Below are 23352 nucleotides of genomic sequence, written 5' to 3'. Positions count from 1 at the left end.
TATGGCCCTTGTGGCTACGGGGATCAGGGGGTATGGAGGGAAGGCTGGTGCAGGGTTCTGAGTTGGATGATCAGCCATGATCATAATAAATGGCAGTTCAGGCTTGAAGGGCCGAATGGCCTACTCCTGCACCTATTTTCTATGTTTCTATGTCCCAACTCCTGTACTCAATATATTAGTTTATGAAGGAAAATGCACCAAAAATCTTTTGTTATGACACTCCTTACCTGTGATGCAACTTTCAAGGAATTATGGATCTGTATTCCCCGATCTCTCTGTTCTGCTGCACTTCTCAGTACAATACCAGTCATTGTGCAGAATGCAGCCTGGCTTGCCCTCCCCAAGTGCCACACCTCACATTTGTCAGCATTAATTTCCATCTTCAATTTATCCAGCTTGCCCAGATCCCACTGTAAGAATTGATAGCCTTCCTCACTATCAATCCTTGATCTCGGTGTCATCTGCAAATTTGCTGATCCAGTTAACCACATTATCATTCCGATCACTGACATAGATGACAAAAAACAGTAGATCCACTACCAGTCCTTGCGGCACACTACTAGTCACTGGCCTCTAGTTAAAGAGGCAACCATCTATGACCAAATCCAAATTAATGCCACATCTTGAATGCCGAGTGACTGAACCTTGTTGAACAATCTCCCATGCAGGACCTTGTCAAAGGTCTTGCTAAAGTCCATGTAGACTGCATCCACTGGCTTGTCTTCATTAACTTTGCAGGTAACTATTTGAAAAAGTCTGTAACATTGGTTAGACACAAGCTAGTACACAAATCAATTTGATTGTCCTTAATAAGTCCATCTCTATCCAATTATTTATATATCTGGTCCCTTAGAATATGTTCCAATAACTTACCCACGATTGATATCAGGCTCATTGGCCTATAATTTTCTGGCTTACTTTTAGATCCTTTCTAAAAAGTAGGAGATTGAGGGGTGACCCTGTATGGGTGTATAAAATCATGAGGGGTATAAATGAGGTGAATATACAATATCTTTCCCAGGGAAGTAGAACTGAAAGCTAGAGGGTATAGGTTAAGATGAAAGGTGAATGATTTCAAAGGGATCTGAGAGGCAACATCTTTGCATAGAGGATGGTGTGTAAATAGAATAAGCTGCCAGAGGAAGTGCTTCACACATGTACAGTAACAACATTCAAAATACATTTGGGTGAGAAACCACAAGAGATTCTGCAGATGCTGGAAATGCTGAGCAACACACGCAAAATACTGAAGGAACTCAGCAAGTCAGGCAACATCTGCGGAGCGCAATAAGCAATCAACATTTTGGACCAGGATCCTTCATCAGAACTGGAGAGGAAAGGGTCAGGAGCCAAAATAAGAAAGTCGGGGAGTGGAAGGAGTCCACACTGGCAGTGATAAGTGCAATTCGGTTAAGTACAGGAATAGGAGGTGTTTCATGGGATATGGGCCAGACATGTCAATGGTGGGAACCATGGTCAACATGGAAGAGTTGGTCTGAATGGCTTGTTTCTACACTGCACAGAGAGAACGTACAAACAGACCATGGCAGGGAAGTGAGTTGAAATAGAAAGTGAAATGGAGAGCTCAGGGAGAAGGAAGGACTAAGGATTTTAGAGTCAGCACAACATTGTAGGCCAAAAGGCCTGCACTATTCTGTAGTGTCCTACCTTCTAAATTCTTCCTTATCTACTACCCTGTCCGCCTCCGTATCCAACACATTATCCTTTGCAACTTTCACCATCTCCAAAGGAATCTTAGCACCAAACACATCTCTTGTGTGAGGATGAGGCCACCCTCAGGGTATAGGAGCAACACGTCATATTCCATCTGGGTAGCCTCCAGCCTAATGGCATGAATATTGATTTCTCCCCTCTTTTTCTATTCCCCACTCCGACCTCTTACCTCATCTCACCTTCTTATCCCCTCCTCCTGCATACCCTCCTCCATCCCTTTCTCCTAATACAAACAACAGGAATTCTGCAGATGCTGGAAATTCAAGCAACACACATCAAAGTTGCTGGTGAACGCAGCAGGCCAGGCAGCATCTCACGTTAGTCCTGACGAAGGTTCTCAGCCTGAAGCGTTGACTGTACCTCTTCCTAGAGATGCTGCCTGGCCTGCTGTGTTCACCAGCAACTTTGATGTGTGTTCCTTTCTCCTATTGTTCATTCTCTTCTCCTATCATATTCCTTCCTCTCCTGCCTTTTATATTTCCTATCTACCTGGCTTTACCTATCTACTTCTAGCTATCCACCTTCTCCCCCACCCCCCCACCTTTTTATTCTGACGTCTTCTCCCTTCCTGTCCAGTCCTGAAGAAGGGTCTCGGCCCAAAACATCAACTACTTATTAATTTCCATCATTTATTCCTTTCAGCTGCCTGACCTGCTGTGTTCCTCCACCACTTTGTGTGTGTTGCGTTCCATATTTTGTGTTCTATGTTCTTATAGCTATCTGCATGCAGAAAACATAATAAGTATATTAAGAAAAGGTTATACATTTACTCAGAACCTTCACAATACTTGTAAAGTTTCATTGTAATGAATGCAGCAGGCAACTTTCAAAAAGGATCCCACAAAAGCAACAAGTGACAAGGTAACTGTTGTGATGTTGCAGTATCAATAATGCTAAAGAAAACAGCATTTTGTAATTGTATTTTTAAGCAGTGTAAAGGAACCTCTTATTGGGGGAGACCTTGGCACTAACCATTCACTGAGCACAGTACACTCACATCATGGAAAAGCGGATTGAAATTGGACTCAACCACATTGGAGGTGCAGTTGACAGATGGTCCATTCCGCTGGTAATAGCCCTCTGCATGTGGCCTAAGGTCCGATTCAAAGCAAAAAAAAAAAAGGATCAAAACAGAAAGATTTATTTTCATGTTTTAGTGAAACAAGATAGTTATCATCTCACTGTGCCACCACAGGGCCAATTGTTCAGATAAATCTGAATGAACAATCAGAAGATATTTGGGTGGTATCAAGATGGTAAATTTTGAAAAGGTTGAGAAGAGAGAGAAAGAATTACAGAGAAAGAGAAAAAGAGGGAGAGAAAAATGTAAGTTTAAGAATGGTGTGTCTGAACTAAGGGCTTTGATAGCTGAAGGCACGTTGGCTGCTTTTGGACAGATTTAAAAAGGGAACATACACACAAGAGGTTGGAATCAAAGGAGCTTAGATCTCAACAAGTTGGAGGACTTATCTGTTATTTAAGTTATGTTGAGTTTTATAATCAAACACAACGTGGTATGTGATGGAGAGAGTCACACTGCTGAGATCTGTTTGAGATCCTGGGCATGTATGTATGGAGGAGCAGTTACAATTGTACAATAGAAGAGACTTTTCCCAATGTGGGTGCTGCACAGATTCATTATTCTCCAGTGCAACTTGGCTCCTTGTCTCTCAAGAATATTGCTTCTACTTGCTTTATCATTTTTAAGCCTAACGGATTCACAGAAAAGTAAGTTGTGTTCTAAGCTGCACATATTTCAAAGCAAGAAGTATTGGAGAAAAGGCAGATGAGCTCAGGGTATGCATCAATGCCTAGAATTATGATATTGTAGCCATTAGTGAGACTTGGTTGCAGGAATGGCGGGACTGTCAGCTCAATATTCCGTGGTCTCATTGTTTTTGATGTGACAGAGTGGGGGGATTAAATGGGAAGGGGTGGCATTACTAGACAGGGAAATTGTCACCAGCAGTGCGCAGTCAGGACAGACTGGAGAACTTAGTTAGTGAAGCTTTATAGGTGGATTAAGAAAGGCATAACCAAGTTAATGGGGCTATATTATAGACTACCTAACAGTCCTCAGGATTTAAAGGAACAAATTTGTAAAGAGATTGCAGAGTGTTGCAAGAAACATGAGGTTGTGATAGAAGGTGATTTTAACTTCCGATATATTGACCGGGCGCTATATTGTGAAAACACTAGATGGGGTAGAGTTTGTAAAATGTGTTCACAAAAGCTTCCTTAATCAGTACATAGAAGTCCCAATGAGAGAGTGTGTAATACTTGATCTCCTATAAGGAATGAAACAGGGCAGGTGACAGAAATTTGTGTAGGGGAGTACTTTGCATCGAGTGATTATAATGCCATTAGTTTCAAAGTAAGTATGGAAAAAGATCGGTCTGGTCCTTGAGTTGAGATTCTAAATTGGAGTAAGTCCAATTTTGATGGTATCAGAAAGGATCTGGAAAGTGTAGATTGGGGCAGACTGTTTTCTAAGTTAGTAAGTTGGAGGCCTTAAAAAGTGAAATTTAGAGTGTACAAAGCTTGTATGTGCTCATCAGAATAAAAGGCAAGGATAACAAGATTAGGGAACCTTGAGTCTTGAGTCATATTCAGGCCACGTTTAAGAAAATGAAGGAGGTGCCATAGCGGGTACAGGCAGGTAAGAACAAACAAGGATTTGAGGACTGTAAGAAGTGCAACAGACTTCTATGGATATGTTAAGAGTAAAAGGAATGCAAGGGACAAAATTGGTCCTCTGGAAGATTAGTGTGGTAATCCATGGGTGGAGCCAAAGGAGTTGGGGGAGATCTTGAGTAGATTTCTTGCATCTCTATTTATTCAGGCAAAGGACACAGAGTTGATTGAAGTGAGACAAAGCAGCAGTGAGTTCATGGACCCTACACAGATTGCAGAGGAGGAGGTGCTTTACTGATGTTATGTTGAAGTTGTATAAGATGTTACTGAGGCCTAATTTGGAGTATTTTGTGCAGTTTTGGTTATCTACCTACAGGAAAGATGAAAATAAGGTTGAAAGAGTACAGAGAAAATTTACAAAGATGTTGCCAGAATTGGAGGACCAGAGTTATAGGGAAAGATGGAATAGGTTAGAAATTTGCTCTCTAAAATGTAGAAGATTGAAGGGAGAGGTGTACAAAATTATGAGGGGTATAGATCGTGTAAATGTAAGCAGACTTTTTCCACTGAGGTTGGATGAAACGACAAACTAGAGGTCATGGGTTAAGGGTGAAAGGTGAACTGTTTAAGGGGAACAAGAGGGGGAACTTCTTCACTCAGAGAGTGGTGAGAATGTGGAACAAGCCCCCAGTGCAAGTGGTGGATGCAATTTTGATTTCATTGTTCAGGAGAAGTTTGGATAGGTACATGAATGGTTGGGGTATGGAGGGCTATGGTCTGGGTGCAGGTGGATGGGAGTAGGCAGTTTAAATGTTTCAGTACAGACTGTAAGGGCTGAAGGGCCTTTTTCTCTGCTGTGGTTTTCTGCAACTCTATGACTATAGAAGAGATATTGTGCTTGTCTAATGTCATTGTGACATCTTCAAATATCTTGCTGAAATGTTCTAAAATAGACAATGTTGCAGAACTGCCTCTCCCGTTGTATCTGTGTCCCTCAGGGACTGAGAAGATTTGCTGCAATCACTCTGGGTTAGAGTGGCAGCATTGCGAGATGAGTATACCTCCCCCTACCGTTTGCTAGCTCATGTCTGTACTTACAGTGTTCATCCTTTTACACAGGGCAGCAGTAAGTGTGTAGTTGGACTGGCCTGTAGAACAGTTCTTTTACTTGAAGTTTGACCTTCTCACACTTGTTTATATTTCCCTATGCTCAGCTACATGGTGTTCAGTAAGTTTTCCAGTGGTTGCACTTGCCTCCGTATTTTTTCTGCGAACTTCATGGTTTCAGTGGAGGACTCTTTATCTCCTGCTTTCAATATTTATTGTACTTTGATAATAAATTTACTTTGCACTTTGAAGGTTCAATGTGAGGCCCATTGACTGCTCAACTGCTCCATGGTGGACAAGGGGATCTTGAGGAAATGATCACGTGGATATACGGGCACTCCTTCTGAACAAGGATCTGTGACATTCCTGGCGGTCCTGGTCCAGGGATTCTGAGGATACTTATGCCAGTTTACATCATGTGCCACTGGATTTGGAAGATCTGAGATGCCCTTTGTAGGCAATCCATTTCCTATCAGTTTCAGCCCAAAGATCCCAAAGAAGGGTTGGTAAGTTTGCAGATGACACTGTAAATGTTGCAGCAAGGCAAGACTGAGCGGATAGTGTGCAATCAACTCAGGTAAGAAATGTGATTGAAGAGCATAGCTTCCCCTTGTACAGCAGAGGACTGGAGTCATTTGGCATATGGAGTTGAGATAAGAATGTAATGGAAGGCACATAGACCAACCAGGGGACAATTACTTTACTAACTTATAAATGCATTCCGATGTTAACTTATCGTCTCTATTTTCTTTGAGCAGCTGTATTGTGAACGGTAACCTATCCTACAGATAAGGAATTTCACCATTCGGTTTATCAAATGGTTAATATCTCTAACTGTTAGTCAATTCTGTATAAAATTGGTACTTCTCTGTTCAGACTTCAGAACAGTTTGGTGATAGGCATCATACTGTTCTCCTTGTGCACAAGTGAATAAAGTGTGATTGAGGAATGGGTGTAAGTTGTCAGAGTCCAGTTCATCAGCCATCACAACATGAAGGCTGCTGAAATAGAGAATACTACAGAAGGTGTCATAGGTCACAACATGACACTGATGTGATGTGCAGATGGGCTAAGACATGGCAGATGAAAGTCAATGTGGAAAATTGTGAAATGATTCACTTCGAAAGGTTGAATTGGAAGGCAGAATACAGAGTTAATGACAGTATTCTCAGCAGTGTGGACGAACAGCAGGATCTTGGTTTCAGGTCCATAGATCTCTCAATGTTGCTGTGCAAGTTGATAGGGTGGCTAAAAAAACATAGGGTGCATTGGCCTTTATTAGGCATGGGATTTGATTTCAAGAGCTGCAGGATAATATTACAGCTCTATAAAGCCTTAGTTAGACTACACTTGGAATATTGCATTCAGTTCTGGTTGCCTAATTATAGGAAGGATTTGAAAATTTTAGAGAGAATGCAGATGAGATTTACCAAGATGTTGACTGAATTGAAGAGCATCTCCTATGAAGATAGGCAAAGTGAAACAGGGCTTTTCTCTTTGGAGTGGAGGATGAGATGTGATTTGATAGAGCTTCACAAGATGAAAAGAGGCAGAGGTAGAGTGGACAGCCAATGTTTTTCCCCTTGGTGGATATGGCTATTATAAAAGATGGACGGAGAGATGTATGGGGAGTGGGCTGTCGGAGTGCGGTGCTGCATGGAACACTGTGCCAGCAGTGGTGGTCTGGGTAGATACATTAAGGACACTTAAGAAACTCTTAGATAGGCACATAGATGGTAGAAAAATGGATGGGGTATGCAGGAGGGAAGTGGTAGATTGAACTGAGAGTAGATTAAAAGGTCAGGATGACATTGTAGCTGAAGGGCCTGTATTATTCTGAAGAGTTCTATGTTCAATGTTTATTTCAGTGTCACATGAGGAAGTGCCACGCTATCAGAGAGGCCATTTCATGGCAATTTCCTGTGCAGCTGCTAAGAAGGTGATTGGCAGGACATGGTTTGCATTTCTGCCCATTCACTGCTCTGTGTTATGTCAGATCTGCCAGTAATACCAATAATTGCATTTATTAGACAATTGCTAGCACTTGTACAACAGAATGTTTGCTGCCAGGTCGTGGAGCCGTGTGCATTATATTGATTGAATTACACATCAAATAGCCTTGAGCATAGAGGTGAAGTTGGTAAAGGACAGAGAAATGACAGAGAACGAGCCATTGCTGAGTAGATGAAGGTGCATCTTTTTGAATGTAGCTGTGCACCAGCAAATCTCTAAGGTGAACAGAACTCCCTCAAACGGATGTGGCACTGTTATTTTTTTATTGCCCGCAGAGCCTCAACAATTCAGTTGCAGTATTGGGAATAAGCCTCCGCTAGATTCTATGGACATGATTCTGTAAATACTGGAAACCCAGAGGAACACGAAGTAGAGTTACTGTGAGTCCTGAAGAAGGATCTTGGCCTGCAACATCGACTGTTTACTCTTTTCCATAGATGCTGACTGCCTCTAGCCCTTTGTGTGTGTTACTTGGATTTCTAGCAACTGCAGATTTTCTCTTGTTTGTGGGTAGAGTTACTCTGCTAGGATCTAGAGCAACGCACACAAAACATTGGAGGAACTCAGCATCCATGGAAATGAATAAACAGCCGACATTTCAGGCTAAGACCCTTCATCAGGACTGGAAAGGAAGTCTTCCTTTTCTTCTTGCAAAACTTAATGGTGTTTAGTAGACTGACACCTACTGAGCTGGAATATGGAGCAAAGAGACAGTAAGTATCCCCACTAAATTCCCTAACCTTCAAAAAAAAATCAAATACTATCAAAGACTCTTATGCTTCAGTATTCACCAGGGAAAAAGACCTTGACAATGGTGGGAATGACTTACAGCAGACTGAAACGCTTGAGAATATAAACATTCAGAAAGAGGATGTGTTCGAGCTTTTGAAAAGCATTAAGTTAGATAACTCACTGGGACCAGATGAGATATACCCCAACTACTGTGGGAAGCAAGGGGGGAGATTGCTGAGACTCTTGTGATGATCTTTGCATCATCAATAGGGATGGGAGAAGTACTGGAGGGATGCAAAGGTTCCCTTGTTCAAGAAAAGGAGTAGAGATGACCCAGGAAATTATAAACCAGTGAGTCTGACTTCCAAAGATCAACAAGTTGTTGGAGAAGATCCTGAAAGGCAGGATTTATGAGCTTTTGGAGAGACATAATCTGATTAGGGATAGTCAGCATGGCTTTGTCAAGGGCAGGACATGCCTTACAAACCTGATTGAATTATTGGCGAAAGTCACAAAACTCATTAATGTAGTGGGTGTAGTGTATATGGATTTCAGTAAGGCATTTGATAAGATTCCCCATGCAAAGCTCATTTAGAAAGAAAGGAAACATGGTATCCAAGGAGTCCTTGCTTTGTGGATCCAGAATTGACTTGTCCACAGAAGGCTGGTATTCTGCATGGAGGTCAGTGACCAGTAGTATTCTGCAGGGATCTGTTCTGGGACCCCTCCTCTTTGTGATTTTTATAAATGACCTGGATGAGGAAGTAGAGGGACGGGTTAGTAATTTTGTTGATGACACAAAGGTTGTGGGTGTTATGGATAGTCTGGAGGACTGTCAGAGGTTACAGTGGGACATCAATAGGATGCAGAACTAGACTGAGTAGTGGCAGATGGACTTCAACCCAGATAAGTGTGAAGTAGGTCATTTTGGTAGGTCCAGTTTGAGGACAGAATATAATAGGACACTCAAAGCTGCTGCGCAGGTTGACAGTGCTTTTAAGAAGGCGTATGGTGTGTTAGCATTCGTCAACCATGGGATTGAGTTCAAGAGCTGTGAGGTAATGTTACAGCTCTATAGGACCTTGGTCAGACCTCAGTTGGAGTACTGGGTTCAGTTCTGGTCACCTCACTTCAGAAAGGAAGTGGATACTATAGAGAGAGCACAGAGGAGATTTACAAGTATGTTGCCTGGATTGGAGAGCATGCCTTATGAGAACCGGTTGAGTGTACTTGGCCTTTTTGCCTTGGACCAATGGAGGATGAGAGATGACCTGATAGAGATGTATCAGATGATGAGGGACATTGATTGTGTTGCTAGCCAGAGGCTTTTTCCCAGGGCTGAAATGGCTAACACAAGGGGGCATAGTTTTAAGGGTGCTTGGAAATGGGTATTGAACGGATGTCATGGGTAAGTTTTTCACACACACAGTGGTGAATGCATGGAATGCACTGCTGGCAGCGGTAGTGGAAGCAGATACAATAGGGTCTTTTAAGAGCCTCTTAGATAGATACATGGAGCTTAGAAAAATAGAGGGATATGCACTAAGGAAATTCTAGGCAGTCTCTAGAGTAGGTTACGTGGTCAGCACAACATTGTGGGCTGAAGGGCCTGTAATCTGCTGTAAATTTCTGTGTTCTATGTTCTTTGTTTTCAGAAAATCAAATACACACTTATACACTGTACATCACAATGGCAGTGATATCCTAATAAACTTTCGACGTTAAACTGTGTCTGTCCCAGAGATCGCAATTTAGCAACTCGTTCGTTCGTTATGTGCCATGTTGTATGACGTGGGTGATCATGGTCTTTCCATGATCATGATTGTTCTTGGTTTTTCTACAAAAGTGGCTTTCCATTGACTTTTTCTGTGCACTCTCTTTAAGATGGGTGACCCTAGCCATTATCAATACTCTTCAGAGATTGTCTGCCTGGCGTCAGTGATCCCATAACCAGGACTTGTGATATGCACCAGCTGCTCATACACCATCCATCCCCTGATCCCATGGCTTCACATGACCTGATTAGGGGTGGAGGATGCTAACCAGATGCTACACCTTGCCCAACGGCAACCTGCAGAGTGGAGGGAAGGAGTGCCTTACACCTCCTTTGATGGTGATATATTTCCACCCTGCCATCCAAAATTTATCACTTGGATATTTCTTTTGAAACTAATATGAACTGCATTCAAAGGATACATGCTACTTTGTGTTTTGACAAGAGCACTCCCTATAAATGCTGGTATCATATATATTAATTCTGAACAAGGAATGGGGAAGGACTATAAGCTAGCAAGTGATAGATAAAGGCAGGTGGGTGTCAGGGGTTGTGGGGATGAAGCTAGAAGCAGGAAGGTGTTAAATGGGGCTGGGGGTGAAGGAATCTGATATGAGAGGAGAGTGGACCATGGGAGACAGAGAAGGAAAGGGCTCCAGGGAGAGGTGGTAGGCTGGTGAGAAGTAAATAGGTAAGAGGGGTCCAGAGTGGGGAATTGAAGTGGGAGGGAGAAAACTAGTGAAAATTGGAGCAATTAATATTTATGTCATCAGGTCGGAGACTGCTGGCTTCTAAATGTAATTATCATATTTTTCCCTTCAAAGATATTTTCTGAGTCATGTGATTCCAAAGAACAGAGATGGGGAATTCAGAATGAATATCACCATCCCCTCATGCCCCGCACGTCCATTTGGCAGCAACATCACCTTTGCAATGAAGCTGAAGGTTGTTATCCACTGCCACAGAAACAAAATTCCCAGGCTTTCCTGTTCTGAAGGTCAGAGAGCATTTGGTTATTGGTAGTTGTCATAGAGTCATAGAGAAGTACACTATAGAAACAGGCCCTTTGGCCCATCTAGTCCATGCTACGATCACTTAAACAGCCTACTCCCATCAACCTACTCCGGAACCATTGCCCTCCATATCCCTACCATCCAAGTACCTATCCAAGCTTCCCTTAAACATTGAAATCTTGTGCTGGCAGCTAATTCCACACTCTCACGACCCTCTGAAGAAGTTTCTCCTCATGTTCTCCTTAAACTTCTCACCTTTTACCCTTAAGCCATGACCTCTAGTTGTAGTCTCACCCAACCTCAGTGGAAAAAAAAAACAGCTTGCAAACCCTATCTATACCCCTCATGCCTGTATCTAATCTCCTCTCAATCTTCAGCGTACTAAAGAATACAGTTCTAATCTACCCAGCCTTTGTTTATAACTCAGGTCCTCCAGACTTGGCAACATCCTTGTAAATTTTCTCTGCACTCATTCAACCATGTTTACATCTTTCCTGTAGGTAGGTGACTAAAACTGCACACTATACTCCATGGCGTGGCCAAGTGGTTAAGGCATTCATCTAGTGATCTGAAGATCGCTAGTTCAAGCCTTGGCTGAGGCAGCGTGTTGTGTCCTTGAGCAAAGCACTTAACCACATATTGCACTGCAATGACACTGGTGCCAAGCTGTATGGGTCCTAGTGCCCTTCCCTTGGACAACATCAGTGGCGTGGAGCTGGGAGACTTACAGCATGGGCAACTGCAGGTCTTCCATACAACCTTGTCCAGGCCTGCACCCTGGAAACCTTCCAAGGTGTACATCCATGGTCTCAGGAGACTAACAGATGTCTATAATAATAATATAATATACTCCAAATGAAGCCCCAGCAACATTGTATACAACATCGACATAACATCTCATCTTCTGTACTCATTACTTCGATGTATGAAGGCCAATGTGCCACAAATTTTCTTCACAAACCTCTCTACCTGTGACAGCACTTTCAACGAATCTGTATTCCCAGATCCCTTTCTTCTGCCACTCTCCTCAGTGCCCTACCATTCACTGTGTAAGACCTTCCCTGGTTTGTCCTACTGAAGTGTAATTGAATTCAATCTGTCATTTTTCAGCTCAATTTTCCAGCTGGTGTAGATCATCATACCCATCCTTACTGTCCACTACACTTCCAATCTTGCTGTTATTCACAAATTTGAAACCTTTGTAATGCCCTGGTTAAAATTTTTACTGCTGTGCTGTAGGTATTTCTTTATTAGTAATTTTCTGTAAAAGCTGTGTGCCATGCTGGAAACAGTGTTTTGGCTTTGGCTAAGATAAGGACACATGATACCCGACTCAGACATGAGAGTCAGACAATCAGGATTGTGGGAAAGAGTTTTCTGAAGGATACTAGTCTGGCTCGGGGGTCTTTTTGGCCAGAGCTGGAGGGAACAGGAGGGACAATGGCTGAGGATATCATCCCTGTTGCGGATGAATGCCTCCAAGGAGGAAGAGCCAACACTCACTTGAGAGAGCCGGTTTGTTCGAGATAGATTGGGAATGACATTCTGAATGTGGTGTGTGCATTCACGCAGACTGTGGGTCCAGTGTATGAGTAAAAAGGACAAGTTCAAGATGAGCTCCAACTATATGTGCTCATTTGGCCTGGGATAACTGTAATGGGCTATTTTTTTAAACTTTTCCATACTAATTGTTCAATAAAGTTGAATTTGTGTATATATATATATAAATATATGTATGTATTTTCTTTATAACTTTTAGCAGTGCACGATTTGTTATTTTTTGCCAACTGACAATTGTGTATGGGCAGTATTTATGCAGCATTCGCTCACAACCTCACAACATTCCTGTTTGGTTGAACACCAAATCATACTGACCCTAGATGCCTATTGTTAAGCAAGGTGTTCTCATCGATGAGTCTCATGGCCGGCAATGAGCCCAGTGAGGGGGCTGCATTTCTGGTACAGCTCCTCATTACCACCAGAGATATGAATCCCCATAGGATTCTGAAGTTAATTATCTTCCCAATTAGCAGGAAGCCAACTGGGTCACATTGGAGAGGGCAAGGGTAAAAAAAATGCTGGAATTATCATTTGCCACTGTTTACGGAAACATGCTTTGCATGTTGTTCTCAATGGCGTCACCTGGCGAGGCCACAAAACACTGAGAGCTAATTGTTAGTTTGGCTAGTAATGAGATTATTACGGGCAACCAAGGGCCAAAGTGATGTGTTTAATGATGGGGAAGTAGATGGACACCACATGAGCTGCAAAACACAGGTGCACAATTTAAAAATATATCAGTGAATCAGCCAGCTAATCAGTTCTGCAAATGGATCTGAATTCTAATATAATTGGCATTTCTAACATCTTGTTTACAGGCAATATCTCAAAGGAAAATACAAGATGTGATTTTTAATTTTTTCTGAATAACACCTGTTCTGGGTTGCTTGTATTTACTGTGTATTTAAGTAGTGGCCAAGACTTCAGCATGCTTTCTCCAAGCAGCAAGGATGATCCACACCTTCACCCGCTTACACACTATCCACACAGCCAACCACCAATATTTTATCATTTCCTGTCATAGTCACCCTATGCACAGACATTCCCATACCTTGTATCACTTTATGGTCAAACGATCAATCTATGCAAGCTTTCTTACATATTTATATTTATTGTGTTTTTTAGTATTGTGTTCTTTATCATATTCTGTTTATTAGGTGCAGCAACAGATCAGGAGTAACAATTATTTCAGCCTCCTTTCCAGCGAACAAAATTCACGCCCCCTCCCACCCCCCCGCATTCCCCACTCTGACCTTCCACTTCTTCTCACCTGCCAATTACTTCCCCTTGGGTCCCCTCCTTCTTCCCTTTCTTCCATGGTCCACTCTCCTCTCCTGTCAGATTCCATCTTCTCCAGCACTTTAACTTTCCTAACCACCTGGCTTCACCTGCCACCTTCCAGTTATCCTTCTTTCCCTCCTCCTACCTTTTTATTTTGGCATCTTCCCCCTTCCTTCTTGGCCAAAAACGTTTTTCCATAGATGTTGCCTAACTTGCTGAGTTCCTTCAGTATTTTATGTGTATTGCTTTGGATTTCCAGCATAGAGTCATAAAGAAACACATCACAGAAACAGGTCCTTTGGCCCATCTAGTCCATGCTAAAACTATTTAAACTGCCTACTCCTATGAACCTGCACTGGGACCACAACCCTCCATATCCCTACCATCCACGTACCCATCCAAACTTCTCTTAGATGTTGAAAATGAGCTGGCCTGCACCACTAACGGCCCTCTGAATAAAGAAATTTTCCCTCATGTTCCACTTAAACGTTTTACCTTTCACCCTGAACCCATGACCTCTGGTTGTAATCCCAACTACCCTCAGCAGAAAAAGCCTGCTTGCATTTCCCCCATCTACACCCCTCATGATTTTGTACACCTCCATCAAATCTCCTCTCAATCCTCTACATTCTAAAAATACAGTCCTAATCTATTCAATCTTTCTTTATACCTCAAGCCGTCCAGACCCAGCGACGTCCTTGTAAATTTTCTCTGCACTCTTTCAACCTTGTTTACATCTTTAGCATTTGCAGATTTTCTTATGTTTACGATTATTTCATTCTCCTTTACACTTGTGTGCAGAAAGTGACATTAAACAATGTTGAATCTTCTGAAAACTGCATTTGTGTTGACGTTGATGGAACTAGAATTTCAGAAGAAGAGTGCAACGTTATGACATAACGATGCATTATGTTTAGAGTAACTGATCAAGGGCGTATTCCTGATGCAGTAGCTTCTAACCACACCCCGGTACAGATGCAGAGTGATTGGGTTCACTGGGATTAGTCATAAAGTCAAAGGCTCAGACAAAAACAGGTGTTTCGAACTACCTAGCTGATATTTATGTACAGTATTTATGCATACTTTATTCCATATTTGTACTTTAAACTCTAAGTTCACTTTTTTATATAATACTTTATTCTTAAAATTGTTAAATTTTGTTGTTCCCTGTCGCAGGTCGCGCCCTGGTCACACACCACTGCAAATTCCTTATATGTGTAAATGTATCACAAACACAAGAAAATCTGCAGATGCTCGAACTCCGAAGCAACACACACAAAATGTTGGCGAAACTCAGCAGCTTAGGCAGTATCTCTGGAAATGTCTAAACAGTCGACGTTTCAGACCAAGACCCTTCATTAGGACTGTATATGTATATGACAAGTATAGTTGATCCTCGATCCTTAAACTCAGAGTTTAAAGGTTCATAAATAGTGACAATGTGTGCGTGCCTGATGAACCAAGTGATCTTCCTCTGAGCCATGGCTCTAAAATAGAATGTTGATGAATATTTCAGTTTTAGTGTGATTCCATTCAAACCTCAAGCTGCACAAAGTCCTTACAAAATTATCATTGCTTGAGATTTCCTTGAAGGCACATGGCCAATTACATGATTCAAGATTGAAAATTATTTATCACGTGTACATCAAAACAGTACTCCGACAGTGAACTGTGTCGTTTGCATGAATAACCAATTAGTAATCTCAAAAGCCTGCACAAAAACTATAAATAATATTTCTTGCAGAACTTACTGACATTTAGGAAAAGGAAGGTTACAGGGACAAAATTGGAGATGTCCCTCGGTATCTTTCCACCATCTACTTGTGCTACGGCTGCATTTGCTCATCTCCACATCATTCCTGTAACTTAATCCAAGTCCATCAACCACAGTCTGGCACCCCAACATCCATAGTGTTTGGCACATTGGAATTTCATTGGGGTCATTAAGAAAAGGAACTGGGTTATTTCATACGTAAATCTGCAATCAATAAATTTAAGGTAATGCAGCTTAATGGCTCTTCCAGCAGGAGAAATGCACTCTGTGGCTACTTTATTTGGTATACTTGTACACCTGCTCATTAATGCAAATATCTAATTAGCCAATCATGTGGCAGCAACTCAATGCATAAAAGCATGCAGACCTGGTCATCAGGTTCAGTTGCTGTCCAGAGCAAACATCAGAATGGGAAAGAAATGTGATCTAAGTGAATCTGACTGGGGGATGATTGTCGGGGCCAGATGGGGAGGTTTGAGTATCTCAGAAACTGCTGACTTCCTAGGATTTTCATGGTCAACAATCTCTACAGTTTACAAAGAATGGTCCACAGCACAGAAAAAAAAACATCCAGTGAGTGGTAATTCTGTAGATGGAAACACCTTGTTATTGAGAGGGGTCAGAGGAAACGGGACAGTTTCATTCAAACTGACAAGAAGGCAACAGTAACTCAAATAACTACATGTTACAACAGCGGTATGTGGAAGAACATTTCTGAATGCACAGCAGATTCTGCTACATGAGCAGAAGACCACAAATACACACCCTGTGGCCACTTGGTTAGGTATAAGTTGCACCTAATAAAGTGACCACTGAGTGTGTGTGAACCTTCAAGCAATAGGTTTAAGGCCTTACATTTTGATGCCTCTTCCAAAAGGAGAAATATTTTTGCTATAACTGTACTATCTCAATATATCTTCCCAATGTAAACAGCTTGATTGGGTCATTTTGGAAAAACAAAGCAGTTTGCCATAAAAAGTCCTGATTAATGGAAAGAGCTTCCAAACCCGATTTCCCCATTGATTTGCAATAAACTGCAGAACAACATACTGTTAAGTCTATATTAATTGAGGTCTGACAAAAGCTGACATCATACTACCCACAGGGACTAAATTTCCTATGTACATTCTTGATAACTGAGTTACACTATGCAGGTTATGAGAAAGTCCATTAATACCAAATGGAATTAGTGTTTATGTCAATAAATCCGAAAACATGGAAATGAGAGGATAAACAAATCTGTTACAAACTTCTCAGAGAGATAATCAATATATCTTTCCACTTTCAAATATAAGCCTTTTGTTCCTGCCCATCAATCATTCTCTTTTCCCTTTTAGATAGAATCATAATCGGGTTTATTAACACTGAGGTATGTTCTGAAATTTGTTGTTTTGTGGCAGCAAGACATTAAAATATGACAAAAAGTTACAGTAAGAAATATAAAAAATAGGTAAGTTGTGAAAAAAGAGAGAAAGAGGTGTTAGAGTTTATGGGTTCATTGTCCATCCAGAAATCTGATGGTGGAGGGGAAGAAGCTGTCCCTTAAATATTGGCTCCTGAAACTCATCCCTGATGGTAGCAATGAGAAGAGGGCATGTCTTTGGTGGTGAGGACCCTGAATAATTGATGCTGCCTTCTTGTTTTAAGTGAAATACTTGTTGATAAGAAAGACATGCACTGTTAAATGTTTTTTTATCATTAATCCTTCATGATGCGGAGAAATTTAACACTGCCAGTCTATTAAAATGGGTGGCAGGGTGAAGATAGCCCTCTACCAAAAGTGGCGTAAGTGTTCCTTCACTCGGCTAGCCGGCAGGTCACCCTTGGTCAAGGTGTAGCACCTGCTTAGCCCCCAATCAGGGTCACGTGAAGCCATGAGAGCAGGTGCTGGATGATCGTATGAGCAGCCGGTACATATCGCAAGTCCTGGTTATGTGACCACTGACGCAGGGCAGACAATCACGGTCTGGTACGGTAACTATTCTGCACATGACTGTAAGAAACTGCAGAGTTGTGGGCACAGCTCAGCACATCACAGGGTCCAATTTCCCTTCCCTGAAGTCTGTCTACAATTCTCCATGTAGCCAGTATAACCAAAAATCCCACCCACTCCAGACACGCTCTCTTCTCCCCTCTTCCATCAAACAGAAGACACAAAGGCCTAACAGAACATACTACCAAGCTCAATGACAGCTTCTATCATTTCTCTAGGTAGGTCTCACCTAAGTTCAATTTGCTCAAGTGTTTTTCTCCAGAAATGTTTGCAAAGACATCCTCTATCCTGAGCAGAGTGTATTGAACTACTTACAGTTCTGGCTTGATGGTGACCTTAAGATGAACACAGATCCTGAAAAACCCATTCATCTTGGCTACTAGGACCATTAAAGTTGTCCATGGCCTCCACTCAGACTTGAAGAGAATTCCTTAAGCCTCTATGTGATCTAGCTCACTGGCTACTTTATCACGAAAGCTATAACGAACCAGTTGCGCTTTGCCAAACTTGGGTGTGACATTTTCCCTTTAACATTACATTACTCTTGATATGCTTGAGTTTTTCAATGCCATCTTTGAACACTACTGTGGCTTCATCCAGTACCTTTCTTAATTCACTGTCAGTTCTCTCTATTGTGGGGATGTGGCATGCAACTGAAAGATGGATCTCCAATCAAGTTGTAGTTATCTCAGCCACTCATAATGCACAATGCTGATCTGCCCTTTTTTAACACATACAAGCCCAAAGTGGCTTGAAGTTTGTTATATCTCACTGTTACAAATGTCATTCCCACTGAAGTTATCTTTTCTCCAGTATACAGGAAGCTCTTAGTTGGATATTTGCAGGCTTCAGTTTATTACCTTCAAGCTCATTTTGTGGAGTAACTGAACAGCTAAGCCTGTGTTCAGTTCTATTTTAATTAATTTATCGTTCACTTCTGGTGTAAGCAATATTGCTTGTCAATTGTTAGTTTTCACATTGTTGATCCTAAGGCTATTCAGTCCATGTCACTCTCATCATTATCTGAATTTTCATCAACAACAGGCAGATTAGTGCACTTTATGAAACTGCAACTTGACATTTTATCTTTAACTCTTCCCTGTGCAGTTCATTTGTTTTTGCCTGCCCCACATGCTCTTTGTATGTGTCCTACTTTGTTGCATTTTCTGCAAGTTTCACCTTTAAACCTGCATTCATCTGGTGTGTGTGAGTCCCTGCCACAATTTGTTTGGCCGGGCAGGCTTTTGCTTGAGCAATGCAATTTTGTTCACATTTACTTTCATGCTGACTGCAGCTCAATTTCAGCTGTCTGTTGTTTATATTGATACAGCTATTTCAACTCCTTTTAATGTAAGTTGTGCTTCAGTTAGGAGCAATTTTAGAATGATTTCTTATAAGATTCCACAAATTAAACAATCTCTCAGTGTATAATTAAGCCTAGCATTGAACTGACAATGCTCAGAAGAGCTCTTCAATTCAACCACATGTACTGAAATGAACTTTCCTTCCCTTTGATTATACCTGTGATGCCAAAAGCTGGCATTCTGTGCACTTGCAGGGCTGCAGGGGAAGAGCAGGCTTTCTCTGTCATGAGGTTTGCTGGCACCAACACAACCCAGGAGCCGCAGACAATGGGCTTGCGACTTGACCCAGGACTGGTGCACGGCAGGTATACGAGTTGACCCAGGAACAGTGGAATGGCAGAATCACCATGAAGAGACAGAAACAAAAGGTTTGGTATAGGAATGCAGACAGAGCATCAGAGGGGTGACCTAGTGACTCAACGAGACAAATCATTCTCCATAACACAGCACGACCCTACAAAAGAGCTAACTGGAGACCTCTTTAAATAATCATAGAATGCAGGAAACATGTGCCAGACTCAACTAACTTGACAAGATTAAACTGAAAGTACATGAGCTTAATGCTTCTAGTACATACAATAGATAACATTTAGTACATACAGGTGCTTGAGAAACTTAGAAGATCAATTGTTCTATGGCAAGCTGCAGAGGCCCACAGGGCTCTTGGCAAAAGCACTCTGCAATCAACAATGGCTTTGGTAGTCAGAGTTCCTGCACTACTTTCACGGCATCAGCAAAGCTCATTTCGGCTGGTTTGGTTGGAGCTATTAAGCTTCTAAGCAAACAGTAAGCCTTTAAGTCCAATGCACTCAGCAAAATTGGCACTCGCTTCTCATTGGCAATTTCATTTGCTTCAAAATACTGCTCATTTATTTCAGTACACATATTCATGTATAATTGAATGTGTCTATCAATGTAGAGAGCTCTTACTGCTTTTTTACAATTTTTACTTACATTTTTTATTTATGATCATTATCACCTAGTACTCACAGTTTATGAACCTGTGAATTTGTCCATTTCCTTTATTAACTTGACTGACTTTCTTCCTTTGTGAAGCAAAGAAAATTGTGCTATGCTGTCTTTTTACTCACCCATTTCTTGTTGTGCTTCAGCAGGTAGGTGGTCGTCTTGGATTTGTTTTCAAATTTCACATTGCCACTGTTATGCTCGTAACTCCAAACTGTAAACTAATTGAAATGAAAACAAGGGGAGATCGCAAGAATTTGTCTGCTTCATTTTTTACCCTAAATGAGAAACGTACATATGATGTGGTGGCGTGAAGACGTATTCCATTTACATACTTTTACATATGACCCGGAATGAATTATTTAAACAAAGAATGTTTTATCAACAACCTACTAACAATATTACTCAAATATTACTGAAATGTTAAATACACAACACTCTCAATCTACCTCAAAATGATCTTGCACTGCATTGTTTACTGCACTTTTTTAGAAGCTTTTACATTTTATTCTGCATTGTTACTGCTTTACCTTGTTCGGCATCAGTGCACTGTGCACTGATTTAATCTGTATGAACAGTGTGTAAGACAAGCTTTTCATTGCATATTTGTACATGTGACAGTAACTATCAACTTATCAATACCAGCTCAATTATAAAAAGGAACAGTAATATCAGGAGGCATTCAATGCATCAGGCAGCATCTATGGAAAGCTAAGTTAAATTGGCGTATTGAGGAAGAGCCTTTGACCTGAAATATTAGCTTGGTGTCTATTTCCACAGATGTTGCCTGATCTGTTGAGTATGGATTTTAACAATGAAGTGGATGATTTAATATTATCCACAGACAGCGTGACTCCATTTGAATAGAGTTGATACCTCTGTCTCCCTGTGTAAATTGATGGTGGTTATGACATTTACCTAGACCTTCTCTCCAGAGAGGTAGCTCTGCCACTGGGCTCTATGTTTGCAAGAATCCTAAATGGAAGTTGGGCCAGGTTCATTAGTAGGCCAAAGATCTGTGAGTAAAAACCAAAATAAAACTGCAGATGCTGGAAGTATTGAAGGAAAAGAGAAAATGTCAGAAACGCTTAGCAAGTCAGCCTGCATCTGTGGAAACAGATACCGCACTAAAGTTCTAGGTCAAAGGCTTTTCCTCGGTACACCATCTCCTTCTCTTTCCACAGATGTTGCCTGACCAGCTGTGTGTTTCCGGATGTTCGATGCTCTGAGGAGTTTGAAGAGCATTTGATGCCTGTACTCACTGGAGTTCAGAAGAATGAGGGAGATATGTCATTGATCCCTATTGAATATTTAAAGACCTAGATAGAGTCGATGGGGAAAGAATGTTTGCCATACAGGGTGAATCTAGGACCAGAGGGCACAGCCTCAAAATAGAGGGATGTCCCCTTAGAAGAGATGAGGAGGTATTTCTTTAGCCAGAGGGTGGTGAATCTGTGGAGTTCATTGCTGCAAGTGGTTGTGGAAGCCAAGTCATTGAGTATATTTAAAGTAGAGGTTAATAGGTTCTTGATTAGTTAGGATGTCAAAGGTTACAGGTAGAAAACAGGAGAATGGGGTTGAGATGGATAATAAATTAGCCATGCTGGAATGAAGGAACAAACTCAATGGGCTGAATGGTGTAATTCTGCTCCTGTGTCTTATGGTATTATGGTATTAAGTTTCTGTTTTCTATTATAGCAGAGCCGTAGTGCTGGTTACACATCTGACTTCTGTCTTTCATTGTGGATCAGCAATGAATCAAAGTCCCAAGTGGACCAACCAATGATAGCTTACAGAACCATTTACACTACAGACATTCATTACATTATGGTTGTTCAGCAAATGGAGATTCACCCTCGCAGAATTCATGGATCACACACTCACAATCTTGAGATACAGAATTCATAGGTAGAAGTATAAATATTTAAAACAAAATTTATAATATTTTGGGCTCATGTTTCTTGTCACAGGTGCGGATGATACAGATTCCCATTGCAGAAAATGTTATAGGGATCATATTCTAGAGATAGAACCTACTTGTAACAAGGGGATTGTCTGTATCTGGGCCAATTACAAAATGGCATTGTCTTCTAATGGGCCAACACCAGATAATTTAAAATGATATTTTGTCACCATAATGAAAGCCAGACTAGTTTTTCAGATTCAGATTAATTTATTTATTAAATGTAAATCGAAACATACAGTGAAATGCGTTGTTTGCCTTAACAACCAACACAATCTAAGTGTAACACCCTGGGAAAGGTTTCACTGTTAATGTAATGGTTTCTCTGTAGCAGCAGGAATGTGTGGCGTCCCATGATGGGAGGGTTTTTTTTCTTTCTTGTGTGCCCGAGAGCGAGAGATTTCTAGGATTTTGTTCGGGAGAAGATGGAGACAGAACATGCCAGAATGGGAAAGTCGTAGACTGCAGGACTGAGCAAACTTGGAATGGGTTCGGGAGTCAACGACGCATTTGCTGGAGAAAGCCTACAGGTTTTGCCATACATGATGGCATCAGCATTACGTGCCCAGAATATTCAGCAGAACAAAACAGAACACAACAAGAATAGCACAGAATAGCTCTTTCCAAAACTGAAATCTGCCAAATTTACCCTGCAGTGAAGGGGAAAAACTCTCCAGAAGCTCTGCTTTATTAGGAGATTGATGAGATTTGGCCTCACCAATGACTTTTACAAATTTATATGGATGTACTGTGGAGAGAATTCTAACTGCATAAGTCATAGGGTACATGGAGCCTTCAATGCACAGGATTGCAAGAGATTGTAGAGGAGTGTAGACACACCCATCTTCATCACAGAACAATCCTCCCCAGCACTGAGGGCATCTTCAAAAGGCTGTGCCTCAAGAAGGCGGTATCCTTCTGGGACATGCTCTCTTCATCTGCAGTCTTCCCCCATCCTTTCTAGCCCTGATGAAGTGCCTTGGCTCAAAACATCAACAGTTTATTCATTTCCATAGATGCTGCCCGACCTGCTGAGTTCCTCCAATATTTTTAGTGTGCTGCTTTGAATTTCCAGCATCTGCAGAATTTCTCATGTTCATGTTCCCTCCTCATTACTAACCATAAAGTGGGTTTACAAAAATGCCTGCAAAAATATTCATTGTTATATGAAGAGTATTTGATGGATCTGGACCTCTTCTGATTTGAATTTAGATGAATAAGGGGTGACCTCATTGAAACCTATCGAATGTTGAAAGGCCTCGATAGAATGTATGTGGAGAGAATGCTTGCTATGGTGGGGAAGTCTAAGACCAGAGGACATAGCCTCATAATAGAGGGGCATCCTTTTAGAATGGAGGTGAGGTGGAATTTCTTTAATCAGGGAATGGTGAATCTGTTGAATTTGTTGCCACAGGCAGCTATACAGGTCAAGTCATTGGGTATA

Source organism: Mobula birostris, chromosome 10 (assembly GCF_030028105.1).
Source record: "Mobula birostris isolate sMobBir1 chromosome 10, sMobBir1.hap1, whole genome shotgun sequence".
Classification (NCBI taxonomy): domain Eukaryota; kingdom Metazoa; phylum Chordata; class Chondrichthyes; order Myliobatiformes; family Myliobatidae; genus Mobula; species Mobula birostris.
This window is presented reverse-complemented; position numbering follows the sequence as displayed.